The 20,381-nt window shown below is 33.8% G+C and overlaps 1 protein-coding gene across 23 annotated transcripts in view; it reads right to left on the bottom strand.

The window, feature by feature from the left end:
* Nucleotides 1-5,371: 5,371 nt before the first annotated feature.
* LOC115222778 (CUGBP Elav-like family member 1-A) overlaps nt 5,372-20,381 on the bottom strand; it is a 166,351-nt gene continuing 151,341 nt past the window's right edge. For 19 of the 23 annotated variants that reach the window (XM_029793191.2, XM_029793204.2, XM_029793240.2 and 16 more), the window contains one exon: nt 19,113-19,269. The gene's annotated coding sequence lies outside the window, so the exon portion shown is untranslated. Of the gene's footprint in view, nt 5,434-7,371; nt 10,844-19,112; nt 19,270-20,381 lie in introns of those variants that run through there. The other 4 variants (XM_036514249.1, XM_036514242.1, XM_036514121.1 and 1 more) reach the window with 2 other exon arrangements.

The following is a 20,381-nucleotide window of genomic DNA, read 5'->3' as shown; positions in this document are numbered from 1 at the left end:
TAATCTACAAGCCCCCACTAATACTCTCTATCTTCTCCTTGTCCTCCAACAGCTGCAACAATCATGAATGACGAACCCCTACGTTGTTCATTCCTTTCCACAAAAACAAAAAAAAAACTACTCAATTCAAACATCATTCTCGGTAACTGTAACTGTATTTCATTAAATTTCGTATTAAACACTTCATTTCTATTTCTTTACTACCCACAAGGGGCTAAACACAGAGAGGACAAACAAGGACAGACAAACGGATTAAGTCGATTACATCGACCCCAGTGCGTAACTGGTACTTATTTTATCGACCCCGAAAGGATGAAAGGCAAAGTCGACTACGGTGGAATTTGAACTCAGAACGTAACGGCAGACGAAATACTGCTAAGCATTTCGCCCGGCGTGCTAACGTTTCTGTCAGCTCGCCGCCTTGAGCACTTCATTTCACCTCCTTAAAGTACTCCACCAGTGATTTTCTACTCATCCATTTATAAAACAAGTCCAGCAAAGCAGGAGAAGAATGACACTTTCTCCTGGAACTAATTCATAAAACTTTTTGAGATGTAAAGTGAGAATATAAAATCAATGGAACTTCAGTGACTGCACAACAGTAGTAATGTACGGAGAAAGAATATAAGAAGCAAAGTTTTATGTCGATAAAATTTATCACTTACACTAAATATAAAGTTATACAGTTCAGATATGTGACAAGCAATCATTAAGTGTAGTTGTTTAGTACCGGTCAACACTGACAGCGAAGAAATGAGAATAACTCTGATCTTAAGCAGGGTGTCCAGACGTCTTGGTTTTCCCGTATTCGTTCCGATTTAGTTCCAATGTCCCGAGAAAAGGCTTCTGGATAGTGATTTGTCTCACTTTTTGTTTTTGTTTTCATTTTTATGTGTTTAGCTAGGGGTTGTTTCAAAATATATCTTAATTCCAAGAATAAGTTTTGGTAAATATTTTTCGGTATATTTTTTTTTAGTGTTTCAAAATGTTTGCGCTTTGCAAATCTTTTAGTAAGTACAAGTTCGCTTTAAAATTTGTTTATGCAATTTCCCCTTGAGGTATATATAAACCTACAACTAACGAACAATGCCAGTGACGTAGCCGCGTATTTTAATCTTTTTCAGGGCCATCGGAGCGCGAAGCCCTCCTCACGAACGCAAGTTCATGAGATGGTTGTGATATGTAAACAGTTTTGTGTAGGAGCCGGAAAGAGACGTATAAACACGCACTGCGCATGTCAAAATAAAATAGGAGAAGAGTAAAACAAATTATATGATGGTCTGCATGCCATGTCTGACACCACTATCATGCATCTTTGCTGCGATTTTCTTGTTGTTTTCGTTTTTGCTTTTGTTTTTATACCACGCGATTTTAATTCTTTAATTCTTTTAATTCTTAGAATTTTCTAAACACAAGGCGATGAGCAGGCAGCATCATTAGCGTGCCGGCTAAAATGCTTAGCGGCATTTCCACTGAGGTCGACTTAGCTTTTCATCTTTTCGGGGTTGATAAAATAAGTAAAAGTTGAGCACTGGGTCGATGTAATCGACTTACCCGCTTCCCCCGGACTTGCTGGGCTTCTGCCAAAAGTTGAAACCAATGTTTTCTATAAATGATTTAACAAAGTGTACTGGCAGTAATTCTTATTTCCATGCATAAAATGCATATGGTGCTCTATGTGTATGTGTGTGTGTGCGCGCGTGACAGAGCAAACTGAGATCCTATCCTATTATGCATATTTAAAAAAAAGGATGCTCACCCTAATCGTTAAGTAACTTTGAATCCCAAAGGACAAGCTAATTCAAGAAAATATATTCGGGAGACGAAAAAGATATCAGACACAGAAATTGAATAATGTAGGGAGAGATTGTATAATGAAACATAAATGATGGGCAAAAATCAAATAAACAAGAATATATATATATATATATATGAAAAGAGGGTTAAAATTAATGTGAACGTAAACATAGAAGATTGTGGTAAGACAAGTGAAACAAACAAACATGAGCAAAAACCAGCAAAGTGAAAATCGTAGAACGACAGTAAAATATTGAACAAGAAAACATAAATCCGGAATAGCATAGAAAGAAAATCGTGAATAAAAAGGAACTGGAGAAATGTTGAGAAGAATGGAAAATCTGAAAGATGGACTCTTTAAATACGACAATAGCGTAGAGGTAGATAGAGAATTATATTTCAGTAGATAAGAACCTCCGAGATGTTATGCCGTCTCAAAGATGAAACTCACAGTTGAAACAACCACTACATATGTGTATGTCTGTGTAAATTATGTATAATATATGTATATATATATCTATGTATGTATGTATATATATATATATATATATATATAACACACGCGTGCGCGCGCATACACACACACACACATATATTATATATGTGTATGTATGTATGTATATATTTGGTTTGACTTCATTATTACAGCTTATATACATATTTCGTTTTTCTTTTACATGTTACAGTCATTTGACTGCGGCCATGCTGGAGCACCACCTTAAGGGGTTATTCTGTGTACACCTAGTACTTATTCTATCGATATCTTTAGCCGAACCGCTAAGTTACGGAGATATAAACACACCAACATAGGTTATTAGGTAATGGCAGGGGATAAACAAGGACACACGTATATATATATATATATATATGACGGGCTTCTTTCAGTTTCCGTCTACCAAATCCACTTACAAGGCTTTATATACATATATATGTAAATAATATATGTGTGTGTGTGTGTGTGTGTGTGTGTGTTGTGTGTGTGTGTGTGTGTGTGTGTGTGTGTGTGTATGTGTGTGTGTGTGTGTGTGTGTGTGTATAAAATACTAAGATGGAAGAATATTATCTGGAAATATCCGTACATCCATATGATAAAAGTAACAAATAATATACACAAGAAACCTGTTGTAAAAAATCTGCCGTCATGAAAAGCAAAACAACTCTTTGAGCCCAAAAGAACAAACAAGAGTTCAAAGTAAAACCATTTTCCTAAGAACTAAGATAGACAAAACAAGTCGCTAACAGGAAAAGACGTGAAGAATTCTATGGAGGAGAATATGTTGTCTGATAAATTCCTCACGCGTAATTACATCAGTAAATTCATAGCTATACCAAATAAATCGCCATGCTTTTTATCAGCGGAGTAAATACATCACTTAATTGTTGTTCAAAGCTTCTATTCGCACAGGAATTGTCGTATTTTTTAGGAATTAAATAGACGTTCAAAGACGAAGGATAAAATATCAATATCAAATTTACACATCTTATATATGGAAATGGAAAACAAAAGCAAAACAAATCAAAGTTGCTTTTAAACATAAAATCACAATTTTTTTTAAAAATCCACGTAGGCGATAACACTATTATAAATTGGATGAAGAAAAAGAAACTCTAAAATTATGAACAATGTCTCGTAAATAATCCAGAATTTTACAATTTTTATATTCATTAAAGACGCTTTTATATATTCATTTGGGTGGTGGATGTAGAGTTTCCACACCGATGATATACATGGTATACTGTTCGACTATTGCGTCGTTGCTTGATTGACCCTTTTTCAAGATTTCTAGATCATATGGAGGAAATATTTTGCTTTTGAATTTCTTTAAAATTGATAATGAAATGTGACCTATTTACTCCACAAATAAAATCTTTAATGTTTAACGAGCGATGTATATTTTATTCTGCAGATAAAAATTTTGATGATAAATTTAGCGACGAGTAATTGGCCTGAAGATGAATTTATCGGTGATACATTGACTTGCAATGTAATTACCTTGCGACAAAATTACCAGATGTTGAAAATACAAATGATATATTTTATGCAAATACAAATGATGTATTTAACGCTATCTAATTACTCGCAATAAATTTAGAGCAAACTGGAGTTTGGGCAGCAAGAAAATGTAAGAGCAAAATTAGATCATTGACGGAAAGAGACAACATTCTAAACCAACAAGAAATGACAGAATACGAAGGAAAACATCCAGACTAACTAACTAACTGACGGTCAAATTTCCAAACTTCTAGCTACAATGTCTAATAGACACCTCTTAAGTATCTATCAGTATCCTATATTCAACAAGTACTTCTTAAATATTTAAATACATTAAAATATTTAACAAAGACTTCCAGTATATTTAAGAGGTTCCTCACAGATACCTCTAAAATATCTAACAAGTGTCTTTAAAATATTTAATAGTTACCCCTAGAATATCTAATAGGGGTCTCTAAAATATCTAACAAGTATCTATATCTAGCTAAAATATCTGATAAATGCCAATATCCAATAGGTACTCCTAAAATATCTAACAGGTCCCTCTAAAATATTTAACAGGTATTTCTAAAATATCTAAAAGGTGCTTCTAAAATATCTAACAAGTACCTAAGTACTTATAACTCATAATTATCTTTCAAATATCTTGTCTTAATCCTACCCTTTACAACATCTAACAGGTCCTTCTAAAATATCAAGTAGGTTCTCCTAAAATATTTCAGAGATATATTCAATTTGCAGAAAGAAACGAATACACTAATGAATAACAAATGAATAATCCTCTTGATTCCCTTGAACTAAAAATAAATAAAATCAACACCTAATCGAGAGCTCAGTAGCTCAATACTGATAACATTAACTTCGAGGCATTCATCAATAACGTTGGTATTCAGGGAATTTTTTGTTTTAAGCATCTTGGAATACTGCTCGTAACTCTGATTACCTAGTACTTCAAAGCCTAACTACTAATTGGAGAGAATAGCAAAAAGCATTTGCTAAAAGACGACTTTAATTATTTGGAACCCTTCTACATATTACATCTCTAATCTTTGGAAAGACAACAGGGACTAATTGCCACAATATAAAAGTTGAATATTCTAAATTGTGTATCGAACTTTAGCATGTAAGAGAAAAAAATAAGAAGTATGGTGGGTACTGTCGGATCACAACATACCCTTAAATAGACTGGTGTATCAAAAACAAATATAGCAACATTTAGCATTCAAAAAAATCGTCTAAGGAGGTTCCATCCTCTAGTAACTTTTTTTTACATGAAGTTTAACAATCAGCATGCTAAGAAAAATAGGTTTGGAAAGCTAAATAAAAAAGAATGCATTCATTTGTTAGGCAGAAGAAGTAAAATAATTACACTAAACACAAACTTAGATAGGAATTAAGCGAAACAGAATATACATAAATGGAAAAGTTTGCAAAGAAATATTACAGATGCATTATGGTAATAACAAGGTGTTCCGCAAATAAGTTATAATGTTCTCAATTGGATTAGCGAAAATAGATAGGAAAATAAGGAAAACCAGGACTGCATTAGAATACACTAACCCGCACGATTATATGCACCACGAATATAGGGAAGTCGCAGTCTTCTGGAACTGGAAAATTGTCAGGAAATATCCACTGTAAGACTACAAAAATATTTAATATATAAAACTAATAGTAATAGGTATAAAACATGAACAAAAACATCTGTTTTCTTTAGCAGTTGGCTAACAGTTAACTGTTAGTTGGGCGGAGAAATGTTAACAGGATGTATTGAAATACTAAAAACTAAATTTAGAATGGGATGAAAAAATGAAATGTTAAGATAGTAAAAAGAAAAACCACAACCAATTCTGAATATGACTGAACAAACTCGAATTGAATATAGGAAAAAAAAAAATGAAAGTACTGACTGACAAATGCTTTACTTAAATTGGAGTTACATTATAGACGCGAGAGCAAAGCCTTCCCATAAGGAATCCCCAAACATACGATGAAGCTGAAAAGGTTGAGAAGAAATAACCACATAGTCCGTGACGTAGCAGTCTTAGAGTGAAGTGTGTAAAAAGATGGAGCACAATTGGGGCTTTCATATACTGGAAATTACGCCAGCATCATGAAATACGTAGGTAAAAATCATGCATTACAAACGTTGTCAAGGAATGACGAAGTGACCATCCTCTGAAATGACATACTAATTAACCCTTTTGAGACACACGCTGTTTTGGCATGTGCAGCCAAAAAAACCAAAATGTTTTTTTTTTTTGCTGTTGAGATTGAAATTGATGGGTGCATGTAGAAAGCAAAGGATAAAGTACCATACTTTATTAGTATGTAAAACTATATATATTATATAGTTTTATATTATATCTCTTGAAAGACGATCCCTAATAGGTTATTGCACTCCAAAAGGTTTGTCATCGGGCTGATACATTGACCTCAAAGTCCTTTCAGCTTGTATCACTTAGGCCGATCAATCGGCCTGGGTGTCGCAAGAGGGTTAATGCAGATAGGGAGATAAAGGCTAGTCAACCAGACATTATAGTCTACCAAAAACCCATGTCCTCTAATCTATGCATCATTCCCAATATGTCTAAAAGTAATGGTGAAAAGATCTCGATACAAGGGTCTGGATACAGAGGTAGAGATATCCAAAATGTCGAACTCGAAAATGAAAAGACATACAGGTAAATATGCAGCCAAACATCAAGAACGTTCACAAACACTGGTACTAACATAGACTCTGATACTGCTGCACACATAACTTTTCAGACACACAACACTTATCCCCCAGATACAGAGTTACGCTCATTTATAAAGTAAAAGTAGACAATAAAAACAGAACTACTTACATATGTGGGTAACATCGTATACAGCTGTCTACTACCATGAGTATATATATATATGTGCACATACTATTATATACAGCTGTCTACAGTATATGTGTAGATACCATTGTATGCAACTGTCTACAGTGTTTATGTATGAGTGTATATATATATATATATATATGCGTGTGTGCGTGTATATATGTATGGATGTGTGTATGCACACGACAGTATGCAGCTGTCTACCAAATATATGTATATTTGTGTTTATACAGTTGTATACAGCAGTCTACTATATACGAATTCGTGTGTATATATTAGTGTTTACAGCTGTCTACCACGTGTGTGTGTATGTATGTGATTTTAAGGCGGCGAGCTGGTAAAATGCTTAGAGGCATTTCGTCCACTGTTACGTTCTGAGTTCAAATTCCACCGAGGTCGACTTTGCCTTTCATCCTTTTCTGCTCGGTAAAATAAGTACCAGTTGAACAGTGGGGTCGATGTAATCGACTTGACCTTCCACCAAAATTTCTGGCCTCGTACCAAAATTTGAAACTAGAAATATGTGCGTGTGTGCGCGCGCATATGTATTTGTGTGTGTACACAACAACAAAACAGTTAAATAAATTACAACAAAAAATACGAAACAACAGTGAAATGGTCTTTTCCATTGACAGAAAGGTGTAGACAGACTTTATTGACAGAATATTCACAAAATAAATAAAACACATTTAATAACAGGAAACGTGATATAATATGTTAAATTACAGAACATATTTAATAACGTATGATATTCTATGGTTAATAGCCAAACATAAATAACAAAACATACAAACAACGTGTAATTGCAGAGCACGGTTCATAGCAAGAAACGTTTGGTGTATAATAACAGAATACATTCAACGGCGAAACACTTTTAATAGCACACCATCTAACGACGAAATGCTGATTATATTAAATAACGGAACAAATTCAATAGTAGAATTGAAGGATTAAATATCCTTAGTGTTTGAACAGATCTCAATTCGATATTCAATGAAATTAATCAAATAATTGGCAATGAATTGAATAATTAAATAATGTTTCTCTATAATGTAATCGGTCAAATATTGGAATATGGTTAATAATGTAAAGTATTAGAGAAGAAAATATGGAAACAATTTAGAAATGATCAACAAATATTGTGGAAATGTTCAAAGAATCACAGAAGTCCATGAATCCAGAATGTAGCACATCCTCTTCTACAATCCTAACGACTTCTGCTCGCAAAACGGTCAGGTACATGACTAAATGACAATCGTGTCAATATTAGTTTTGGTAATTGTCATTCCTGTTTAATTAGATCACTCTGAACTAGCAGAAATATATTATTACCTTTTAGCAAGTTGCTTAATTAACCCTAAATCTAGGAATCAGTCTGGTTAACCCTTTGCTTGTCCTTTCTATCAAATGTGGTACACAGAACATATTTCCCTGGTGTCTACGCATCATGCATGATACACGATCCTACTGTTTTTTGGGGGTTTTTTCAACTACCAGAGTAACTTGAAATTTATGAAAGGAAAGCTCTATATTATTCAGAATGTATGAAACAAAGTCTGAAAAGAAGCATGGACGTTTGGGACAAACGTATAAAAATGTTCCGGATACACAGAGTGAATGACAAACAACAATCGGAACTTCATATTTCCTGTTTGTTGGTGATTCTCCTCCAAGAAGACTTTAACTCGAAATAGGGTGGTCTCTGCCACTGTCTCTTAACATTAATTTGATGTTTTATAACTTCTATCAACTTCCACTAAACTTTTGAAGGACTTGCGACCAGGCATCTAAGAATCGTGATATTTTGAAGATGACCTTTTTCTTGGATTTGAATTTTGTTCTATTTAATACATTAAGCTATGTATGTGTAAGAGCCATAGACAAAAAATTAAAGAAGACCCTCTGATTCTAGATTCCTTTCACTATTTTATCACAAATAACTAAATTCAAGAAACATCAAACTGGGTGATGTGATATTTGAACTAACATGCTGTGAAGACATGTCAGCAATATTAAATTTAAACGGAATGCCAGTTTAGCCGCATTGCAAGTCAGCCTAGAAAGTCTTGTTGACTCTGATAACGTTTTTTTGTTTAAAGCCACAAATTTCTCTAGGGAGCTAGGTGAGTCGAACGGGGATAATAGATTAAATCAGTCCTTGGGGGATAAAAAGTAACGTTCTCCTCGCTGAGATTTGAACTTACAACATGAAGGTCCATAACTAAATCCACAATGTATTCAATCCGATGTTCCAACGGCTCACCTAGTACACCACTCTCCTCATAGTACCTATCAAAATTAGCTTTATTCTTGAATATTTCTAATCATGACGATTCTATTATTTGGAAAGAGAGAGGGCAGGAAGCAATAAAGTTACTACTTGAATAAATAATACAAGATCAAATAATACAAAAAAATTCATTTAGAAACAACCTTTTAGGGAAGCCCTGACCATACCCTTTTTCTGGGACTACAGCACATAAGAACAAATCCCACGTTATAGGCGAATCTTTACCTTATATACAGACATATACTCTATACTCCTAGCTAGATGTTTTCTTCTTCGAGTATTAAAAGTATATCAGCTGATAGAAGAATGAATTGAATCAATCCCTCATTGATTGTCCTTTATTTACATAACAGTTTAATAGTATCACCTAGGGCTCGCTTCTGTTGCAATATTCTCAATAATTCTGCACTTGTGTAATGAATAAAACTAAGTGTAGACTCCCTGGCAGTGACAATTCAAAAATCATTCTACCAGCTGACCACCCATTAAACACTTTAAAGCAGTCATTTACATTTTTCCCCTAAAAAAAAAACTAGGTATTGGTAATTATTTCGCTATATCTGTATATCTTCTGACTTACGATTTCTGATATAGCAATGTATAAAATTGAGTATTTCTTCTTTTTTCTAAAGAAGACTTGTCGTTTGTCATGGAAGCACCGCTAATTGGGGAATCATAGAATGGTAGACAATTTGTAAAGATCAATCAATATAAAGTAATTTCTTATCTTAGATATGTTATGAAACTGTCCAATCATTTATTTAGCATGTGAATTTGCCCCACTCGTCCCCTGCGACGATTTTCCGCCAGAATCAAAGAAAGCAATCATCTGGAATATTAAAATAACTATTAGATATATTTAATTACAGATTGCATTCAGAAAATCGGATTGTTCTGACAAAAAGAATCCCCATCGAAGTATTCAAATACAAGTATAAAAGAAACCAATTATTTATTGGTTGACATGTTTATCTGCTAGAGTTAGGTTTGGCAATGTTTCCACTCGCTAGTGAGACTACATTCATAAGTATTTCCATGTGCATCTTGTAAAAATTACATTTCAAACACACAAGGAATATTTTGTGCTTATTTAGTGTTTATAATGTATCGCTCAACAGAACAACTCCCAGCTAATCTTATAACACAAAAACATGTCAAAGGCAGGTATTGTTTATAAGAATCTATATGGAATAATCCATTCCAAATGAGATTAAATAAAAAAAAAATATGAATATTTCAGACTTGTGATTGTAAACGATTTTTTGTTTAAAATGGTAAAATTTAGCCAGTTATAAACGAAAATACTTAATTCTGATATAGCTCACAATAAATGAAACCGTTAGTAATTCTACTGCTAATTGTCTAGTGATAATTGAAATTACTGATTGTACTATATATATTACTAAAATGGTAGCAGTTCTGGAAGCTGAGATGTACAACATAAACTGCATTTGGATCTCCCAGCGTTTTGTTCTTCTTAAGAATCCATATCTCGTGCCTTCTTCTTCAAGACCCTCTTCTGACGTTTCTCTTTAGTGTACCATACTGCTGTGTAACAAAGAAAAATGGTATTTGCACCGTATCTGATCCTCTCACTACCTCCCTTACCACTCTACTTACTCCCATTATGATGCTTGTGTAACGAGGGCTTGCATCAGATGTCTGTATACAAGACACTGCCATCAGTACTGTTGACCATGACTCACTTTTACTATCAGCCACCTGTATTGTTCACTCTCTTATCAGGAAACCTGTAGCTGCTATCACTCTGTCTCTTCCATTACTTCCTCTACTACACTCTTTTTCTTACATCATACTCCCTTTTTGCTCAAGCTCACGCCTTGGTACTTCGTATGACAACGCTCGCTTCTATTCCCCTTCTTCATCATGTTGCATCTGAATAGAGAGATCAAAGTAGTAATACCTAAAGACTTGACAAGGTATAAGGCAAACACATCAGTGATAGTACCATGACGAAATATACACCTGGTACACACTGTATAGTAGATGACGAATGGACGACGTCAACGTAGGATCGAGAGGACCCTTTTATTTCAAATTTAATTATCTCATTAATAATAATGGTTTCAAATTTTACTACAAGGGTAACATTTTTGGGGAAGGGGGTGAGTCGATTACATTAACCCTAGTGTTCAAATGGTACTTATTTTAACCACCTCGAATGGATGAAAGGCAAAGTCGACCTCAGCAGAATTTGAACTCAGAACAGAAATACCGCTAAGCATTTCGTCCAGCGTGTTAAGGATTCTGCCAGCTCGCCACCTTAATAATAATAATAATAATAATAATAATAATTCACAACGCCCCAGTTTCTAATAAAAAAAAAAAAAGCTGGTCCATAAGTTGACTATCAGGTGATTAGTTTCAAGTTCAAAAATAACTTCTGGATTAACATATCCTATTTAAGAAATAAAGATTTCATTACTAAATTTGCTTTTGATTAAAATCTATTTAAAAATGATAATAAAAATAAATAAATAAATAAATATAGGAGGATAATGTAAGGGCAAACAATGTAAAAGAAAACTAAATCGCCGAGATTTCTAAGGCAGTGAGTACCAATCTTCCATTAGCATCACAACACTGCAGTTTAAATTTTTTGTTTTTTAACTTAATAAACTAAGCCTGAGGGGGAAGAAAATGAACTCCATATTTACGTGAAGAAAAAAAAACAATATAACGAGCAGTATCTAACAACAAGGTCACATTATAACTTTTAACTATTCGAATACTTAGTATAAAATAACACTGCAGCTGTTAATATCTTTCCTAATTTGATAGATCACTCACCAGTCCTTAGAAGTATCAATATTCCACATTAAGGGTAAATCAATTAGTAACGTTTGTTTATAAATCGAACGAAAATTGATTGTGTTATAATTACGCCAATATTGTAGATTAAGTTAAAATTTCACCAGCTATGCAGCAGAAATTTATTATCCTACATATTCCAGTTCTTAATTAGAATGGCACTATTATCAAATCCATGAGCTTTGTAAATTACAATCCAGAGAATGTATTTTTGGTTTATTGGCTTTGTACAAAGGAGAGCAAATACAGACACTCACCTAAATAATCTTAAAATCTCGTTGAAGACAGTGACAGCTTTGGTTTGATTCAGTGACAGGTTGCACCAGCAGTCCGTATGGTGACTACTATGTACATAACCTAAGCATGTAGCAATAACCAGACGTATGTCCTAGACAGGTAACCATAAGTATATACAGCTAGACATGTAGCCATGATCAGGTATATGACCTAGACATGTTGTAAGGGTCATACATACAAAATATGATTTAGGTATGTAGCAACGGCCATACAAACTAGACATGAAGCAACAGACATGACCGAGACATGTAACAAGTCATACAATCAACCTACATGTGTAACAATGGCTGGGCATACAACCTAGGCATATAACAACGATCAGTATTCAGACATACAATTTAGACATGTGGTGACAACAATGCATACAACCTTGACATGTAGAAATAGTCAGGCATAATGCCTAAGCATCTAGCAATGATCAGTTATAACATGTAGGAATGACATGGAAATGTAATAATGATCACGCATTTTGTCCTTGATTAGATTAGCTAATAAACAAAATTAGAAAGCACTAAAATGGAATGAGATGGAACAGTTGTAAATGATAAACTAACAAATACAAGAAAAAAAAATGGTTGCTCATTTTTGACCCAATTATTTTGCCTAAATCTTTCATGGTTTATTTTTTTGGTCATTGTTTTATAGGCGGTTGTTTATATGGGATACATATTCAAAAAAAAACAAGTGTTGGTTAGCAATAGATGAAGGTGGTTGGAGAGATTTGACATATGAAGCTACTTCTAGTTACTGAGGTGAAGAGAGATTGTAAGAATATAGGTGAGCAAGTTTATATTATTAACCAATAATGCCAAGTGATGACAATGTGTTGTAAGTTAGATTAGTAGCCAATTAATTTTCCAAGTGGTTAATGCTTACTAGTTGTGTTATCAGCATTGCAATATACAGGGAAAGAATGAAAAACAAAACTGTATGCTTGATAAATAGATCTGTTCATTACAGGTATTTAACTCTTTTGACAGCAAATTGCCTGAAGCTACCCATTAAAAAAACAATTCCTGCTTTAAGATAATCTAAATTAAAACACATCTAAGTATGTTGATTTAAGTTCAAAACACTAGCTTTTACAAAATTCTTCCTTATTTTCAAAATTAATTGCAAAATAGGTAGTGTATTTCAGCAGAAATATTGATAACAAAAGGATTAAAGGCATGATGATAGGTATAATAGCCCATCGCCCTAGAGGATTTTAAATGCCATTGTCTGTCCTATAGATTGAAAAATTAAACAAAACACCAAATTATAACTCCCACCACCAGCTCATATTAATTTTATACTCGTTTTTCCATAACAGTGTGCATTGTCAATCTGAATCAAGTCTTACTTGGAACTACTGTACTCTTAGATGTTAATTTATGATGCAACTTTCAGAGTCTACATATAATTCATTCCTTCTATTTTTGGCAGGGTTTCAAGAGTTGAATGTTTTCCTATCAGAAAATGCTTGTTGGATAAATTTCATTGAACCAATGGCACTGAAGAGGATTAAAGAGCCCAGTCCACCTAACACCAGTTCTTTGGTAGGAAGGTAGGTTCTGTTTTTAGCATGAATGCCTTGTCCTAATTACTTATTATTTCATAGGTAGTACTGAGTGTAGTATCGAAATAATTTTTGATTAAACAAAATGTTATAGCAATCGTCTGTGCAATTAAATGTGTTACTATTGGTGATGTGTTTTGTGCAGAGGCACAACTACATGCAAGAAAATAAATAAACATCACAATGTTGTTATGGTCCAATCCCAATACTGGCAAAACAGGCTGTAGTCGAAAGATATATTTTCTTAATTTCTAATAAGTGAATAATAAACTTTGAAAAAGTTTGAATGCAGGACTAGAATCTATAACAGTAGGTAAACACTTTAAATGATATTTCAGGAAGCAGTAGCAAAGTTTCTACTGTCCTTTTTCTTCTTTCATTTCCAAGAGAAAAACAACAACAAAGACAAAAATAAGATGGGTGAATGGTTTTTATTGAATTCTTCCAGAGATTGCGTGCACCGCCACATTACACACACACACTCACTCACAATGCAGCTATTTAACTAAACTAGTGAAAGAGACCCAACTTAATACAATAGTGTCATCTTCAGTTTTTATCTGTCTGTCTGTCAGTTCTGGATCTGGCTCAAGAGAAAGGGTGGACTTAGTGGGAGGGAAATTAACAAGAGTAATGAAATAAAACCATTCATTTTGAAACTGCTTAATAAATGGTAAAACTCTTTAAAGTAACAACAGCTCCCTGATAAAGAGATATCAATTGGCACAGCCGAATCAAAATCAATTTTCAGTAACCTCATTTGGTTACCAAATTCTTTGAAGGGCCTTTATTCTTAATTGGATGAACAAATTTTCAAGATGAAAGATTAGCTAAGTTCACGAAAAGAACTGAACTCAAAGAAAAACCAGGGAGAATGATTATCTGGTCCACAGGTAATCTTACGGAGCAGCAGCATCACAGTTTAAAATATAGCCGCTTTGGCACTTTATATACAGTTCGGATATATCTACAAGAATATTCTGTCTTCAAAGATTTAAAATAAAATAGATGATGAAATTTGCAAATGAAACACCACTTCTCAATGAATTTGAAAAATATAAAAACAAACAAAAAACTAACAAGATGGAATATAGATATGACTTCAAACTATAGGTTGGATCTGTGCCAACTCTCAACTCCATATAGAATTCTATACACAACTGAGACATGGTAAAGATCCAGCTGACAGTTCATACAGAAGAACAAGAAAGAAAAATGCAGGGACCTTAAATTTCACGAAAATCAAGTGAACACCTTTGATAAGTGGCATTAACATCTTATTACATGTTGCATTAATACTCAGCATAGATGATCAAGTCAAAGGTATGATAGTCCTAGTAGCAGTGAAGATGGCCATTCAAACAAACAGTATTGACAAGCTCACAAATTCAAAGAATTTATCCCTGTGTGGTGGTAACACACCAACTGATGTGTTGCCACACACAGCTATTAAAGAGAGAAATAACAGGGAAAGGACACTGTAAGACATAGAATAACTTGAGGTAGTGGAAAACTGAAATGATTGTCCAAAGAAACAGCAGCCACTTTTCTAGGCAACAATTACAAAACTTATGAAGAAATTCCAGAGCTCAGTTGAAAGCATGTTTATTATTAACAGAATCCGGTTTGGGCTGGACTAAGGAAGGACAAGAGGACAATTGACAGGAAAATATAGTTATCGGAAACTTAAAGGAATGTCATGGTGAAAATTACAGACAGGTAAGAGTCTGGCAGTTTAAAAATAAGCCAATGAATTAATTCAATGACAAACCAATCTAGACAGACACCAGGCTCAGAGTTCCAAGAAACGGACAGGCAACAAAAAGGAGATGACACCAAGTGAAGACAAATGAGAAGTGGTAACAAATAACATATAAGAAGTTACAAAACAACAAGTAAATTGGGAGAAAATGCATCCTAAAATGTGATAAAAACCAACTGATGTATGGCAGAGGTTTTGTCTACAGTGTTCAAAACCAGACTTGATTTTTTTTTTTTAATAACAACACAGAGTGCATTCAAGGTAACAGACACATATTAGTGATGGTCCAGAGAATGTTTAGTTTATCAGGAACTAATTTCTACACAGTCAAACGGGATTCAAAATTTGTTCTAGAAATGGTTGATAGAGCTAAATAATCAGCGCACACAAGCTTGGGTAAGAATACTTGGTTGTCTCTTAGAAGGGGGCTCTTAATATAACAATAAAGAAAATACTAATAAGAGTGAGAAGTAAAACCAGTGATGAACAGGTTGCAAACAATGTAAGTTGTCAAAAAAACCAAATAAAATACAAATATCATTGCTGTGATTCCAGACTAATGGGATAAGTGAAAATGAATAGAGTACTCTGTCAATAAACCACTTGCCTATTATCAAGAGGTCCCAAGTTCTCTCCTACTTCTCTCCCATATACACACACACACATACATACGGTACAAAGATTACCACAAGCCCCAGAGACTGCCAGCATTTTAACCCCTATACTTTACTTTAGGTTGATGTCACTGCAGGCAGAAATATCAAAACTTTGGTGACAATTCCAGAAATGCTGCAAGGTAACTGGATGTTCAGTTGTTTTATTTTTAATCTCTTTTTTTTAAACTTTTTTTTGTGCAAGTCCAGTCATTGACAGACTTGGTTCAATATCGAAACATCCTGGGTTATTTAAATAAAGCACAATAGTGGAGGTAGAGTTGCCATTGTACAGTAGGTAATAAAGTCATTACTATACTATATAGATATGTATACTAATTATTGATAACGCAAGATAAAATGTCTGGAGAACTAATTTATTTGTTTCAACATACAAATAATAATGGTAGTGGTGGTAGTAGTAGTAATAATAATAATGATAATAATAATGGTAATAATAATAATAATGGTAATAATAATAAAAACATCCATGGTTATATGCTTACCAGAAGTATACATATCAAAACAAATTCAGCATCATTCATTCCATGGGTTGGTGAACTATTAATGTGCAATGATAAGGGAGGGGAGGGAAATTCTTTGGCTATAAGCTAACAGCATTGAACAGGAATATTTATGTATGATGAGCCTTAAACCAGTAACCTACAAGACATCATTAGTATAGTTAACACTTAGGTGGTGGCTGCCACATGATAGAAGTTTAACAGTTAAAGATTGAGAAAATTGAAATAAATCTTAGTTGGGAGAGGGTGTCACAGTTTCCTAGTATTTTTCAAACAGCTGTCATGAAGGAGAAGTGAAAACCCTCATTCTTAATGTCATGTTACTTTATTCTAAAAAAATATTCCAAGATCTGGCTGTAAAAACTAGAATGAAAGCATCTTTAATGAAGACCAGAGTTTGCCCTCTCAATTTACTGGCCACAAAAATATGGGTTAGCTACTCTGCCAACAGGAGGGGAAAGGACAGAGAGGGGCAGTGGAAGGGGGAAAAGGAGGAGGAGGAAGAGCATAGGAGAACAGGTTGTTATACTAGCTAATATTAAAATAAATTTAACAAAAATATCACTCTTAATGTGTTGCCTATTCCTAGCAATGCAACATTAACCACTGAACAGTATTAAAATTAGAGGTGCAGCCAGGTAGTGCCCACACAAGGAGGAGCCAGTAAATTTCTTTAGACTACTCACACTCAGTAGATATAGAGCTCCTAAACAGGTTAATATTGCCATCTAAAGTAATTTCTGAAATTTTGCAACAAACTTTTTCAACATAAACATCATAGAAATGGTTTTAACTTCATTTTTTAATAACTTTCAAATGTAACATAATGTCACATGACCTTTATCAAGCTAGCCAAAGTGTGACCGACAGATGTGTGTGTACATCCTTATTTAGTGAGAAGACCAGTTCAAAATATGAAGTCACTAATTTAAAGCTGTGGAACTATCTGTTTCTAGTATTGACACCAATAGCTGGATAAACTACATGCTATGGGCTTGATGGTAAACTATTCTCTTTTCCAAAAACCGGAATGAAAATTGTTTTGTTAAATTGTGAAGACAGAATCACAACTGCTGGTACAGACTGCAGTTCAACCACATCTCTGAAAACTGGGTGTGTATGTGTGTGTGTATGTATATATAATATATATATATATATATGTATGTATGTATGAGAGAAGAGAGTGGGAGTGAAGAGAGGTAAGGGAATGATGGTAGGAGTCACCACATTACTCCAGTATCATGTCAGGAGAGTTAAGAGAACATTTAATTCCAAACAAGGATGTACACAATAATCTGCCACATGTGAAATAGTGACCTCAGAAGTGAGTTACTGTACAATGAAAATAATCACAAAGTCCAACTAGCTGAAGGTTTCACACAAATTCAACAAACTATAAGGTGGAACAAAACTGTCTCCCAATAAACACTGCAAACAATTTATCACGGCACTAAAGGGAATCAAATAAGAACATAAAACAAACTACAAACACATCAAACCATTTTTTTTCCTTTTTTTTTTTCTTTTGTACACTACTTCAATACCACAAACAAAACTAGAAAGATTTTGGATTAAAGGTGCCAAATGTGTAAACTGTACGAAGATGCACCACTGGGGTATGGAGGGGTTATGTATAATTTCATTTTGACTTTATTACACTTATTTTCTTTTTTGTTTTCTTTTTTCATGGAGGAGGAGATAAGTTTTTTTTTTCCCTTTCTTTCATAATAAAACACAGAGTCACACACATAGTGACAAACCAACAAAATTTTTCGTGTTTTAGTCTTTTGTTTTCATGGTGTTTTGTTCCTCTTCTTTACACATTATGCAAACCTCCTCAACAAAATACAGCCTCTTTCAGCCTTACATAATAACCAATACTGTCTCAGAATCTGTTTCATTTCATACCAGACCAAAGCTCAATTGCTCTTGCTTCTTTCTTTGTTATAAAGGAGAGGGTATGGCAATGACTGTTAGAATATGTACATGGCATATAGTAACATGCTCTTGGTAAAATTTTTTTTTTTTGGTCAACATTTTGGGGGAGTGGGTCATTTTTGTTGTATTTCTTTTATTTGCTTTATTTCCTTTTATATTTTCAAGTATATATTCTATAATTGATCTTGATTGGTGATCAGTAAAATTCCATAGTCCAATAACATATGTAACAAGAAACCCAAGTCAATAGAAACGGAGCACACACGAACATACTGATAACAATGCAACACTTCAGCAGCAGCAGCAGCAGACAATTGGCTGTACAGTCCAGATGACAAAACCCATCAGCGATGCACTGATGGCGTTACCCCAGTGGCACGCCATTCACAAACTACGTAGAAAGTTTCTCTTTTTTTTTTTGATAATTTTTATCAATTTTTTTTTTAAAGAATCTTAGAAATATCTGTGATATATATATTCACATACACATAGAACACACATATATGTGTATATATATACATATACACCCACAGATACAAGCAAACACATACACACACATGCGGTACATATGCATGTGTGTAAATGTGCTGATATATATATATATAGATAGATATTAACACACATTTATATATTCTTTTTTTTAAAACTCAGCGAAGAACTTGAGATGCCGCTGACACTTAGGACATCAAACGTGACAGGCAGAGGAGACAACGAAGGACGTCACGTGAACATGGGAAGGACGTCACGCCACGTGCGATCTACAGAGAAGAGAAGCAAAGGGTCAAATTAAATGGTATTGCTAGTGCTCGAAAAAGGCAATCTGGCGCCTTGGCATATTTATATTTATCTCAAGCCTAATTTTCTTTTTTTTTTTTTAAATAAGAAAGAAAAAAACTAAAAAAAATATACACACATAAATATATAAAGAAATATATACATATGTATGTATCTATGTGTAAAACTGCTTCTACTGGATGAGTGGTGTTACCGTATGAAAATATTAAGACATTTAGAGCTAATCCTACAATTAACACATTGACCATCTACCTATTCCAGGTGGTGATTGAAATTTTATAGCCATAAAATGGCAGTTTTTACATTAAACTGAAAATTATCTTAATGGATATAGTTCTAGCAAGAATATTAAGATTTAATTTAAATTACTGAGATGACAGTCAATAATTGATATTAAAATCCACAACAAAAACTAACTGCACATGTATGTTGAAGATGACTTTTCTTAAATCTCAAAAATCCATCCAGGGACATCCCTCATCCAGTTTGCTAATCCTATTATCATATAAGGCAGAGCAGAAACAAAATTCACATGCTATAGATATAGAGTAGACAGCTAAATGCAAACATTTGCTTAATATAACATTGTCCAATGTCAAAGCGATAACTAGAATTTCCAGTGATAGCACATTTAGCCTGGGACATCAGGCGTGTGTGTAAGCGCTATCTGTTCAGATATGACAGCTAGGTGCAGTTATTGATATAATGCAAAGAATATTTTTGCTATAAATGTTAAGAAATGAGAAATGGGGAAAGTCACTCTATAATGCAATGTGAATAAAGTTTCTGCTATTTTAAATAAAAAGAAATAAAAATATATACAAATTATACAAGTTAATGGGATAAAACTGAAAAAAAATTCTGAGTGTTCTGCATTTGCTAAAGGCAAGCAACATAAGTTGGTAAAGTGCTGTAATCTAAGAAATAGAATAGATGGAGTGAAGATTACCAAAAGTCAACCATATTGTTGTTGTTGTTGCTGACCCAACCCACTTGACAACGGAAGAAAAATATGTAAACCAAGGATGTAATCCAAGCAAGATTTAAAGTCCCTCGTTCAGTAAATAAGCCATAA

The sequence above is a fragment of the Octopus sinensis genome, linkage group LG2, assembly GCF_006345805.1.
Source record: "Octopus sinensis linkage group LG2, ASM634580v1, whole genome shotgun sequence".
Taxonomy (NCBI): domain Eukaryota; kingdom Metazoa; phylum Mollusca; class Cephalopoda; order Octopoda; family Octopodidae; genus Octopus; species Octopus sinensis.
Note: the sequence above shows the minus strand (reverse complement) of the source record. Positions and strands in the feature narration are given on the sequence as shown.